Raw genomic sequence first — 13,293 nt, 5'->3', positions numbered from 1 at the left:
CTTCATAGGAAGATCTCAAGTTGGATAGTGTCTGTCCTCCAATCTTGTTTTTCTCCTTCAATATTGTGTTGAGTATTCTGGGTCTTTTACTTCCCCATATAAACTTTAAAATTAGTTTGTCAATATCTACAAAATAATTTGCTGGGATTTTGATTGGAATTGTGTTGAAACTATAGATAAATTAGGAAGAACTGACATCTTAACAAAATTGAGTCTTCTTACCCATGAACATGGAATATCTTTCCATTTATTTTTTTTTAGTCATCAGAATGTTTTAGTTTTCCTCATATAGATTATGTACATATTTTATTATATTTACACCTGTGTAGCTAATTTTTTTGTGCAACGATAAATGGTGTTGTATTTTTTATTTCAAATCCCAAATGTTCATTGTTGATATATAGGAAAGCAATTGGATTTTGTATGTTAACCTTGGATATATACAAGGATATATAATAACCTTACTATAAAATGCTTATTAGTTCTTTGAAATCTTCTACATGAGCAATAAAAGACAGTTTTATTTCCTCCTTCCTAATCTGTATACCTTTGTTTCATTTTCTTATTTTTTCTATTAATTAGAACTTGGAGTATAATGGTGAACATGAGTGGTGAAAGGAGACATCCTTTCCTTGTTTGTTAACTTAGCGGGAAAGTATCTGGTATCTCACCTTTAAACATGATGTTAGCTGTAGGGTTTTTTTGTGGCTGTTCTTTCTCAAGTTAAGGAAGTTTCCCTGCTCCTGGTTTGCAGAGAGTCTTTTATCATGAGTGGGTATTGGATTTTGTCAAATGCTTTTTCTGCATCTGTTGGATATCATCTTATGATTTTTCTTCTTTAGCCTGGTGATGTAATAGATTTTATTAATTGATTCTTGTATGTTGAACCTGCTTTGCATACGTGGGATAAACCCCACTTGGTCGTGGTGAAAATTCTTTTTATTTGTTTTTATATATCTTTTCATTGTTGGATTCTATCTGCTAATTTTGTTGAAGTTTTGCATCAATGTTCATGAGAGGCGTTGGTATATAATTTTCTTCCTTGTAAGGTCTTTGGTTTTGGTACTGGGGTCTACTTTCTCAATGAGTTAGGAAGTGTGCCCTCTGCCCTGTTTTCTGGAAGAGATTGTAGAGACTTAGTATCTTTTTTTATTAAAAAAAAAATAAATAAATTTACCATTGAAGTCATTTAGACCTAATCTTTTCTGTTTTGGAGAGTTATTAATCGTTGGTTCAATTTCTTTCACTGCTATAGGCTTATTCAGGCTATTTCTCCTTGTGTGAGTGTCAGTAGTTATGTCTTTCAAAGAATTGGTGTATTTCATCTCAGTTATCAAATTTTAAGGCATAGAGTTGTTCATAATATTTCTTTCTTATTATTTTAGTGTCCATGGATCTGTAGTGATAGCCCCTCTTTCATTTCTGATATCAGCAATTTGTATCTTCTCTCTTTTTTTCCTTGGTTGGTCCAGCTAGAAGTTTATCAATTTTACTAATCTTTTCAAAGAACCAGCTTATGGTTTTGTTTATATTCTCTATTGAGTTTCTGTTTTCAATTTCACTCATCTCTGCTGTAATTCTTATTATTGCTTTTCCTCTGCTTACTTTGGATTTAATTTCTTCTTCTTTTTCTAATTTCCTTAGGTGGGGGTTTATACTATTGATTTTAGATCTTTCTTCTTTTCCAACATATGTATTCAATGCTATACCGTTCCCTCTAACCATTGCTTTTGCTGCATCACACACATTTTGAGAAGTTGTATTTTTATACACATCTATGTGTTAAGTAGTCTGCTTTAAAAAAAAAAAGTAAGCCATATCTATATTATCATTTCTAATAAACAGTTCTCTCTCAGAGTTTCTTTAAAGTTTGAAAAGACACGATGGGAAGGAAAAATAATGGGATAGTTGGAGAGAGTGATCTACACTGACTTTCCCTGAACTAATTATTGTGAAAAGTGACTCTTACATCTTCCCAGTGCATACAGCATATGCCAAAGAGCTCAGACCAAAACCAGCCACTGTCCCCATTCCTCTTCACCTGGCCTTCCCTTGAGGAGAAGTGATGTCTTACTAAATGTTATGGTCTCAGTGGTGTGCTGAAACCAGCTTGTACCTTCTCTGGACAGTCCATTGTTAACCTAATGTGAGCTTGAAATTGGCCACGGTGAAAGTATTTGTACCAGGGAAATCGGCATGTAGCACAAATCAGGACTAATTGGGGGTGAAGGCAGTGGGGGATGAGCTGGCTCATTAGTACACCAGTGCCAGATTATAAAACCTATGAATTTCCCCTAGCTTCCTAAATTTATTGGGCACAAATAAGAAACAGAAATCTATTGTACATGAATATTAGAGAATCATAGAGTTTCCTAAGCCCACTATTTTTCCTCCATATGCTGTGAATATGCCAGGCCATGTGAGAAAAGGAATTCTTTCAAGCAGCAATGTGAAATGTAGCTGGGCAACAGTCCAAAATAGATTTTCTAAGAACATTCAGTTATGTCTTTTATAAACATAATGAAAATATTCTTCGACAAACTTCCATAGGGTTAACTGTAGGTGAAGTGATTCATCCAAATGTACTGTAAATGAAATGTAAAATGTAATGTAAAAGTGACTAAAAATGGAAGCCACAAACTTGGATTATTATTTACTCCATGGTGGTTTGGATCAAGGTTTTTCCCTAGGAATCAGTCTCATGTGCTGGTGCCAAAATAAGGCCAGTTATCTGAATTTTGGGTTTGGAGGGACTGGGCAATAACAGGGATAAGGGCTGGAAGAGAAAGAAAGGATGTTCCCATAAAGCTAAAAATACCTTTAGTGTCATTATATACTTATTTGTATACAACTGCACATTCCTGACTATAATTTGAACGGACATCTGGCCCTACAACCTAACTATTGCCAGAAAGAATAGAGACCAATGATTCTAAAACTAACGTGACTTTTAATTATTTATAAATAAAAATTATACAAAACAAATCATCTCATTTCATTTCTTTGGTATATGTTTTACAAATGCATGAAGAGAGGTGCACACATGTGCACACGCCCCACCACACACAGACATGTGAAAATCCATCCATACCCATCTCTTCAACTTTCTTCCACCTCCCCACAAAATATAATGAAATAAAAATCAGTTGTACTCTTACGTGTACAGCACTTATGGTCTAGGAAGGCTTTTCACAGACATTATCCCACTCAGTCATCACTTGTTAGTAATGTAAATATTATTTACATCCTAGTTTTAGATATGAGGAAATTGAGCCTCTGAGAGATTAGCTGAGCTGCTCCAGGTGACCCAGTAAGTCAGCATATGAATTGGGATTAGAATGTAATTTCTTTTTAACTAGAGCCCTCTATTTTCCTTTCATCACACATAAACTTCTGCTCTGTTTTACCATTTCCCCATCATGGTGCCCTGGACAAATATTTTAACCAAACTCCATCAGTAGTGGTGAAGGGTGGCAGAACATGCCATGTGGGCATAAAGATTCTTTTATTTTGAGCTGAAGGCAATGGAGAAGAAGCAGACAGAAGTAAAGCTCTCTGCTCTCCCCTCTTCCCCTAAAACCAGGACAGAAATTTACAAAGGTGTCTGTCCCTTCTCCCCTCTCTACCGGGAAGGACAGAAGTCAATCTCCAGAGACAGCTCTAGCCCCTGACCCATCCATAGACAGCATCAGAGGAATGCACCTAAAAAATTTTGTAAAACTAGTCCTTATCTCCACCATCAGTTTCCTCATGTATTTTTCTTCCCACAATTTACTGCTCTGAAGAAACTTAAAGTCCTTTCCTTTGGTCTTGTCACTTCTCGAAAACGTTGTTGTTCTTTTGTGAAGATGCTGTATCAGCAGGATTCTAGCCAGCCCTATGAGTTACTCATCACTGGGTGCTCCCAGGTTTCTGATCAATGCACCTGTTAATAAACTTTGGTTTGGTTTTTTTCTCTTGTTCATCTGTAATTTGTTGGTCTAATTGCAGGGCCACTGCCTGGCAACCTAAGATGGGTATAGGAAAAACGGGGTTTTTTCCCCCCTCTGCTACAGGGTCATACAACAGAAATAGCCTGGGACCAAGAATTTTCTTGCCCTCCTTCTAAGCTCCATGCTACACTGCACGTTAAACTGGAGGTTTAGTATCTGCATTTAGTATCTCCAGTATCTTTGGTAAGAAATGTACCTGAATTGGCCTAAAACATGATCCAGCAAAGAGCCTTTCTAAGGCAATCATTTCCCTTCTGAGTCCTTGGGCTGCGACCCTGCTTGGGTTTGGTTTTACAAAGCACAGATACTAATACTGTTACTGCTGAACTCCTAATGCTTAAAAAGAGAGCTTTCACTATGTCATAGCTTTTTTTTTGGACTTTCCTATACAGAAATAGAGAAAATCACTTTTTAAGTCAACAAGGTACTAAGGATGAAGTCATTTGCATTCCTGGAATGTCTAAATTTGCATCTATACAAAAGAAATTATTTTATTTCTCTAAAAATGAAAACTACCTGTCCAGTGTCATTAAAAGTCTCTAAGTCATTCTGATGGATGTTTTTTTTTTTTTTTCTTTTCTGATGCTTAAGGATTTTGGTCTGGTTGTTATTACCATTGATTTTCATAATCTTTGTCAGCCACTTCCTATGTATCTGCGAGCTCATGCAAAGTATACTATTCAGAACATAAAATGCAAATATGAATAGGGAGTGTGTGTGCTCATCTCAAATTCTAAGAATTTATGACCAATTTTAAGAATGTATTTTTTTAAAAAACAGCATTTTCTTCAAGTGTTTTGAAGCCCAAACTAATTTTGGAAGGATGTCTTTGGATTTCAAGAATCTTTAGATTTTAAAACGTACAAACATAGACAAATATTCAGGTTATAGAATCATGAAGAAAGGCTAAGCCAGCTGGAATCATCCCAAATGAGCTGCTTGATTGGTGTCTAAATTGCCCAAATACCCCTTTACTCTGTCTGGGGCAGAGAACCTGCTTCTGATTACAGACGCTGTTTGAAAGCAAACATGCTCTAATCAGTTTGGCCCTCCAGCATCAGGAGCTGTCAATTTGCTTCATGACTAACTCTCTCTGGGTATTTTATTAAGACGGCACCTCAAGATATTAGAAGTAGCCTCATAATTCACTCTCTAAAGCTCTTAGGCATTAAATACTCAGAACAGGGTGTTACATTAATTGAACAAGGAGACCATTAGACTGAGGTGATTCTAATACCTTAGCAGCTCATGTAAGCAAACTAAAGCCAAAGTCTGTAAATGCTTCAAGTTTAAGAAATCTAAATCTAAGGACAACCAATGACTAAACTGCCAACTAGACCTTTTCCAAATAAGGCAACTGCTTAAACTGTAGCCAATCAAATAACTTCCTTGCTTTGCTTCCCATCTTCTCTATAAAAAGTCTTGCCCCTAGGTCCTGTGTGTGATGGGCTTCTAACCACTTCCGGCTGGTTCTATCCGATGCGATTTGATATTGGCTCAAATAAACTCCTAAAAAATTTAATATGTCTCCATTTATCTTTTAACATGAGAGAAAGTAAATGGGATTATTGTGTTGTTATTTTAATTATTTATGAGGTATTCCCCCTCCCCCCCATCCTAAAATTCCTCTTTAGCTATACGGGATAAAATTGGAAAAACAGACTGGTCCCTAAATTTAAGTACGAAGTTGCTAACCCAAATGAATCCCTCCTCACCTACCCTTTGCTAGTTTAGAAGAGAACAGAAGGGGTTGGTCTTGCAACTCAATACACATGGTTACTTGGTACTGGCTGGGCTCCTGGCCTTTGGTCAGGTAGCTCTTGGGGTCTGGAAAGCCCGCACACATCTCCCTAGGGTCAGCCTGGCCTGGGTTCACAGAAGGGGAGATCTGAGTTCTGAGATGCTCCTCCCACATCCAATTAAAGAAGAGCATCCTCTGAGAAAGCTACCAAGTTTTGAGAGACCAACACCTCCCCCCAAGGCCTTCTCCCCCCAAAAAGCCTCAGGGCTCTCTGTTTGTTTCAGTTTCTTGATTAATGAACTTCCGAAGCCAGAAGTAGCAATTTTATCTCTTCTCTAAAAGTAGCAGCAGGACACACCCAGGGCTTTGTGTTTGTATTTTAAAGGTAGCTTGCAAGTACATCATTCTCCCCTGGCCCCGAAGCTCACATTGTGTTGCCTACCTAGATCTGTAAGTGCCTCATTTACAACCCAAAAGGTTAAAAAAAAAGTGATGGCAGGAATTTAAATAGTAACCCCAAGGAGTTCTTTGACTAGCAGAGAAACCAATTACACTAATCCTCTACTGTTTTAACTTCCTGGGGTCTATCCCCACCCCCCATCCACCAAAGTGGAGCAAAATTTTGTTTTGAAAGCACTGAGGTTGCACTCTTTGCCTTGGGAATGGGTGCAGAGAGCTCATCTGATTTTTGAAGACCCAAACCACCACTGTGAGGTGGAGATATGGAAATGCAATCAACAAAGCCTGAAAAAAATGAAATCAACCTGGTGCTCCCTGAACTAAATGACAGTCTCCTTGCAGCACTACTCCAGCTAGGAGGATTCGGGCTGAGACCAGCAGTCAGATGCACTACCTGTTGGGCTCCCAGTGTGATCATTTTCCCCAGAATCTGGGAAGGCTTCTGGCTTATGGATGCAATGTATTTGCATGAAAACAGTCAGAGACATAGCATTTTTCTGCCCTCCCATATGAGACAGGTAAAGTGAGTGCCCGTGGCTGGACTGTGAGACCTCCATCACTTCTTGTACTGAGTGGGACCAAGGCCATCTAAAGCCCCTTTAACTAGAAAGCGATCTTATTATTAAAATAATGTTTTAATTGAAATTTAGCAAATATACAGACAAGTGCATAAATTATAAGTATGCATCTTTATAAATTGCCACAGAGTGAGCACACCCATGTAACCACCACCCAGATCAATATATTAAAAAAGCATTACCATCATTTTCCTTGTGAAGAGTGATAACTAACAAGACTAGATGCTTTTCATATATATTTTGGTTATATGTGGTTTACGTAATGAATATAACTGTTAATATTTATATATTATTTGGATATTCCTTCTATAAAGTGACTTTTCAGTTCTTTTGCTCTTTTGTTTATTGTGTTACCTATCTTTTTTTTCTAACGTAGGTAAGCAATAATTTGTGCATTCTGGATATGAGTTAATTTTCACTTTTATGTGCTGCAAATACCTTTGTCTACAGTGTTAGTGGCCCTTCCCTTCTACGGAGACGTCTGTGATGAATGCAATTGACCGTTAATATTTGGTTTGTGTCTTGTTTAAGAAATCTTTGCTCACTTCGGAGTTATGAAGATACTCTGCTATGTTCTAGAAAACGTGTTGCATTACCATTCACATTAAAAGATACAGTCTACTTGAAATAGATTTTTGTGGGGGGGTAAGGTAGGGTTCAAGTTTCAGTTTTTCTGCATGGATATCCAGTTGACTCCACACCATTTATTGAAAAGACTATCCTTTCCCTATTGCTCTGCAGTGTTCCTATGTCATAAATATAGGGTCCATTTATGTACAGTTCTTTCTGGACTCCGTTAATCAATTTCACCTACTTATCCTTGCACCAGTTACATGCTGTATTAATTGCTGTAGCTAAATACAGTCTTGATATCAGTAGCATACATTCTCCAACCTCATTTTTCAAGATTATTTGGCTATTCTCATCCCTTTGCATTCCCACATCATTTTAGAATCAGGTTGTTCATTCTGTCACATACAAAAGAAAGCTACGGGCATCGCACTCAATCTAGGTATCAATTCAAGGAGAAGTGACATCTTTATAGGATGTTCTCACTCCATTTATTCTAGTATTTTTAAATTTCCTTAATTTCAGTAATGTCTTTTAAAATACTTTTTAGATGTTTATTTATTTGTTTTTGAGAACAAGGGAGAGAGCTCGAGCAGGGGAGGGGCAGAGAGAGAGGGAGATAGAGAATCCCATGCAGGCCCTGCGCTGATGTGCTGGTTGAACCTATGAACTGTGAGATCATGACCTGAGCTGAAATCAGGAGTCGTACGTTTTAACTGACTGAGCCACCCAGGTGCCCCTCTCTCAATAATGTAGTTTTCCATATAGCTGTCTTGCACATCTTCCTTAAATTTATTCCTAAGTAATTAATTATTTTAACTATTCTAAATGAGGATATTCAATATTATTACTAACTGTTTATTGCTGGCAAAACTATTAATTTTTATATATGGATCATGTATCTAGTGATCTTACTTAATTCACTCATGGATACTGAAAGTACCTCTGTAGATTACTTGGAATATCTATGTAATATTGTATTAACTATGATTAATGACATTTTTTTGTCTTCCTGTTGAGCCAGTCCTAATATAACCTTTTCTCAGTCCTAATTTCAGGACTAAAGTTCCATAATTTCACTGTCAGGTATACTATTTGCTATGGGATTTTTGTAGACACATACTGTAAGATTAAGAAAGTTCCCTTTTGCAGAAACCAGCTTCTAAGATGAACCCCAATTCTTCTTCTCTCTTGGTATTCAAGTCTTTGTATAGTATTCTCCTACAGAATCATGGCTAGCTTGTGTGTTCAATAGAATATGGCAGAAATAATGGGTGATTTCCAAAATTAGTGGCATAAAGCATTTCAGTTTCCGCCTAACCTCTTGGAAATCACTCATCCTGGAATAAACCAGTCATTACTTCCTGAGAAGACTCAAGCAGCCATGAGAAGAGGTTTACATGCAATAATAATGATTAGAAGAATGCCTCCACCAATAATCAACACGGACTTCTTAACCATGAGTGAGACACCTTGGGAACAGAGCCTCCCAATCAAATTTTGATATTGACAGAGAAGAAAACTAATTTGTCCTCAACCTGTCAGAGTTCCTAGCTGAGATCCTTAATAAAAGACATATTAAAAACAGAAAAACAAGTAGAAATTTATGATCATGTATTCCTTATGCGTATGCGGGAGGTACCCAGAAAATAATGGGTAACTTCTCAAGCTGGCTTGGAATTCAGGCTTAAATATCATCTTAATAGGGAAAGAGAAGAAGGGATGTAGGCCTCTTAGGGACAGGAAACGGTTTTTAGGGAAGATGAATGGGCCCTTCGCATAATAAGCAGGAGGTGCGATAGTTTGTGGAAAAGTGTGTGAGAGTGTGGTGTTGACTTCAAGTCTCCTCTTCTATGACAGGAATCAGTTCCCCCTGGTGGATGATACTTCCAGGGAGGGGATCTGCAACCCATGAGTTCCTTTTGGAGGATCTGTCCTTAGGCATTTGAGGGAAGTTCTGAGAAAGCCTCTCTCATCATTTGCTGTTTTTCAAGTGCCTACAGCTCTCAGTAATCACTATACCAAGGCAGCATATTTTGGGGTGGCATGCCGTGAACTCCTACAGTCTTATTTTGGGGTGTCATATTCTGCTATTCTTCAATATGACTGCAGCCCCAGCCAACATCATTGATTAAGACCTCATTAAAGATCCCGAGGGAGAATTCCAACTTAAGCTTTTCCAAATTCCTGATCCATAGAAAATGTAAAGATAATAAGTGCTGATTGTCATATTGAGACACAGAGTTTTGTAGTAATTGGTTTACAGTAAGAGATAATTAATACACCTACTATTCTTACTTTGCTAAGAGTTTTTAACTGGGTGTTAAATTTAATCTAATACTATTTCTGCATTATTAAGATGATTGTATGATTTTTCTCCTTTATTTTACTAATGTCATTAATTACATTGATTTTCCTTATTTTACTAAAATAAATCCAATTTGGTCATGATAGCTATATTATGTATTTCTGAATTTCATTTTCAAATTCCAATATATTGCTTAGAATTTTTGCTGGGGCACCTGGGTGGCTCAGTCGCTTAACCATCTGACTTCGGCTCAGGTCATGATCTCACAGTTTGTGGGTTCAAGCCCCGTGTCAGGCTCTGTGCTGACAGCTCAGAGCCTGGACCCTGCTTCAGATTCTGTGTCTCCCTCTCTCTTTGCTCCTCCTCCATCCATGCTGTCTCTGTCTCTCAAAAATAAACAAAAGTTTTAAAATATTTTTTAAAAAAGAATTTTTGCATTTCTATTTCTAAGAGATCTTGGCCAATACTTTTTTTTTGGTAATGTCCTAGTCAGGTTTTGGTGTTAAGGTGGGAATTATTTCCTTTTTTTCTATTCTCTGAAAAAGCCTGTGCTAGATTGATCTTCCTTACCCCTAAGAGGCTTGAAAGAATCCATCCAGGCCGGAATCCTAGCATAAGTTGTCTATGTTGTTCTTTTTCATCTCTTTATTTTTCTCTATAGAATATTACAATTTCCTTTGAAAAATTCCGTATATTGTTTATTTTTCCCTTCTCTTTTTCTTAATCAGTCTCACCAGGGGGTTATCAACATTATTAGATTTTTCTAAAGACCCTTCTTTTGGCTTTTTTTTTATAAATTTTTAAATGTTTTTTATTTATTTCTAGGAGAGAGAGAGAGAGAGACAGCTTGAACAGGGGAGGGTCAGAGAGAGAGGGAGTGACAGACTCTGAAACAGGCCCTAGGCTCTGAGCTGGCAGTCAGCACAGAGCCCGACGCAGGGCTCGAACCCACGAACCGCGAGATCATGACCTAAGCAAAAGTCGGTCGCTTAACCGACTAAGCCACCCAGGCGCCCCTTCTTTTGGCTTTTTGATCCTATGTACATTGTTTTCTGTTGCACTGATTTCTGCATTTATATTTATTATTCCCTTTTACCCGCTTCCTCCCTACTTCTTCCTTCCACTTTAGTTTTCTGTTATTTCTCTAACTTCCTGTATATCAGCTTAGATCATGGATTTTCAGCTAATATAAACATTTAAAACTGTGAATGTTTTTTTAAACACAGCTTTTCTGCATCTCACAAGTGTTGATACATTTTACATTGTAATTCTTTTCAAAATATGTTTAATTTTCCTTATAACTTCTTCTTGGGGCACCTGGGTGGTTCAGTCAGTTGAACATTGACTCTTGGTTTCAGCTCAGGTCATGATCCCAGGGTCATGAGATTGAGCTCTCAAATGTAAATACATACATACATACGTACGTACATACATACATACTTTTTAAAAATCTTTATTTCTGAGAGAGAAAGAGACAGAGCACCAGCTCATGAGGGTCAGAGAGAGAGGGAAGCACAGAACCTGAAGCAGCCTCCAGGCCCTGAGCTGTAAGCCGCAGGGCTCAAACCCACAAGCTGTGAGATCATGACCTGAGCCCAAATCATACACTTGACCGACTGAGCCACCAAGCTCACCAATAAATGAATACATTTAAAAAATATATATATAGGGGCGCCCGGGTGGCTTAGTCGGTTAAGCGTCNATATATATATATATATATATATATGCGTCTTAAATCCATGAGTTATTTAGACACATATCATTTCATGTCCAAATGCTTAGGGATTTTCTTTTCTTGTTGTTATTAAATCTCCCTGTGACTTAATGTTCTTCTCTACGGTATTCTGAAGTTCTGTATGATTTCATTCTTAAATTTGATATGACTTTATGGCCCAATTGTGGTAAATGTTCTAGATATTTCTGAAAAGAATATAAATCCTGCAGTTGTTGAGTGAGATCTTGATTAGGTCAATTCTGTTCAGCATATTGTTCAAATCTTCTGTTTCATTACTGATTGTTGTTGTTGTTAGCTGCTTCTATCGGTGACTGAGAGAGAAGTATTAAAATTTCCACAATGATTCTTTGTCAATTTCTCCTTTCGGTTCTGTCAATTGCTATATATGTATATATACATATATATGTATGTGTGTGTGCACTATTAGTGCATACACATTTAGAATTATTATGTCTCCCTGATTGCACATTTCTCTTTCTGAAATATCCCCTCTGACTTATAATGCTTCTTTCTTTAAAGCCTATTTTGTCTGATACGGCACTTTGTCTAATAGGATTGCCTGGTATATATTTTTTTCTATATTTTTGCATCTCACATCCCAGTATCTTTATATTTAATATCATATAAGCAGCATGTAATTTGAGTATTTCCTCATCTATCTTGATAAACTTTGTATTTTAATTGGAGTAATCTCCTTACATTTACTATCATTACTGATACATTTGATTTTAATATACATTAATTTCTACTTGTCCCACCTATTCTTTTATTGTTTTAGGACTATTTATTTTTGAGAAAGAGAGAGAGAGAGAACATGAGCGGGGAAAGGGCACAGGGAGAGGGAGGGAGAATCACAAGCAGGGTCCATGCTATCAGCACAGAGCCCTACGCAGGGCGAGATCGTGATCTGACTCGAAATAAAAAATCGGACGTTTAACCAACTGAGCCTCCCTAGGCGCTCTAGTTCCTACCTATTTCATGTTCCTTTCCTTTTCTTTCATGCGTTCTTTTGTATTAAATGCTTTGTATTACTCCAGTTTTCTGCTCTATTTGTTAATTCTACTTTTCAGAAAACTAATCTTTCATCAGTTACTCTAGAGATTATGATATTCACCCTTCACTTTAGTCAAATGTGAACCGCTGCTCGGCCACTTCTCTGCCAGGGCGATGACCTTAGGACATTTTAACACCATTTAATTCTTCGTTCTTTTATACCATGGTTTCATGCCTTTTGACTCTATACATACTTAAACATCTTAAGACATTTTAATTATTATTTTATGTATTTCATTTTTATTCAGATTTACCCATATATTTGCCTTTCAGGTTGTTCTTCTTCTGAATCTCTAAGCTTTAAGCTGAGGATCATTTTCCTTCTGCCTGAAAGAATTCCCTTTCTTATTTCCTTCAGTTCAGGTCTGCTGCTGCTGAATTGTTTCCATTTCTGTTAAAAATAATGGCTTGTTTTTATTTTGTTTCTGAATGGTATTGGCATTGGATCTAGAATTCTGAGTTCAGTTATTTACTTTCTGTACAGTAAAACCTTGGATTGTGAGTAATTTGTTCTGTGAGTGTTCTGCAAGACGAGCGAACATTTCTAATAAATTTGAACTTGATAAACGAGTGATGTCTTGCCATAGTAGTACTACATGACGCCGAATGTCACATGACCATACCTGAGTCAGTGGTTCTCTCTCTCTTTCTCACTGTGGGATTGTGAGTGATCATCTCCCAGGCTCAGATGCTTATCTCAGGCCATGGTGTTTGGCAGAAATTAGTGATTTGGGGGGCGCCTGGGTGGCTCAGTCGGTTGAGTGTCCAACTTCGGCTCAGGTCATGACCTCGAGGTTGACAAGTTTGAGCCCCATGTCGAGCTCTGTGCTGACAGCTCACAGCCTGGAGCCTGCTTC

At 37.5% G+C, this 13,293-nt stretch overlaps 1 long non-coding RNA gene across 1 annotated transcript in view; it reads left to right on the top strand.

The window, feature by feature from the left end:
- The window catches only part of LOC144239393 (uncharacterized), a 67,500-nt gene that overhangs the window by 24,769 nt on the left and 29,438 nt on the right, over positions 1-13,293 (top strand). The window lies entirely within an intron of this gene.

This window comes from Crocuta crocuta, unplaced genomic scaffold (assembly GCF_008692635.1).
Source record: "Crocuta crocuta isolate KB4526 unplaced genomic scaffold, BGI_CrCroc_1.0 scaffold140, whole genome shotgun sequence".
Taxonomy (NCBI): domain Eukaryota; kingdom Metazoa; phylum Chordata; class Mammalia; order Carnivora; family Hyaenidae; genus Crocuta; species Crocuta crocuta.
The sequence above is the reverse complement of the archived record's forward strand: the minus strand, read 5'-3'. Positions and strand labels throughout refer to the sequence as shown.